We start from the raw sequence: 283 nt of genomic DNA, 5'->3' as shown, positions 1-283 counted from the left end.
TGCCTTGGTGAATAGGTCAGCTGAATTGTCACTGGATCGTACTTGGACGACATGGACCTGACCGATTTTCTGAAGCTCGTGAGTAAAGAAGAACTTAGGCAATATGTGCTTCGTCCTATCACCTTTTATGTAACCGTCCTTGAGCTGAGCAATGCACGCAACATTGTCCTCATACATCACGATTGGCTTTTGCACTCGGCCATCCCGCAATCAGCTCGGACGTGTTGGGTCATCGACCTCAACCAAACACACTCGCGGCTGGCCTCATGTATGGCCAAGATTT

Source organism: Brassica oleracea, chromosome C9 (assembly GCF_000695525.1).
Source record: "Brassica oleracea var. oleracea cultivar TO1000 chromosome C9, BOL, whole genome shotgun sequence".
NCBI classification, from domain to species: Eukaryota; Viridiplantae; Streptophyta; class Magnoliopsida; order Brassicales; family Brassicaceae; genus Brassica; species Brassica oleracea.
Note: the sequence above shows the minus strand (reverse complement) of the source record.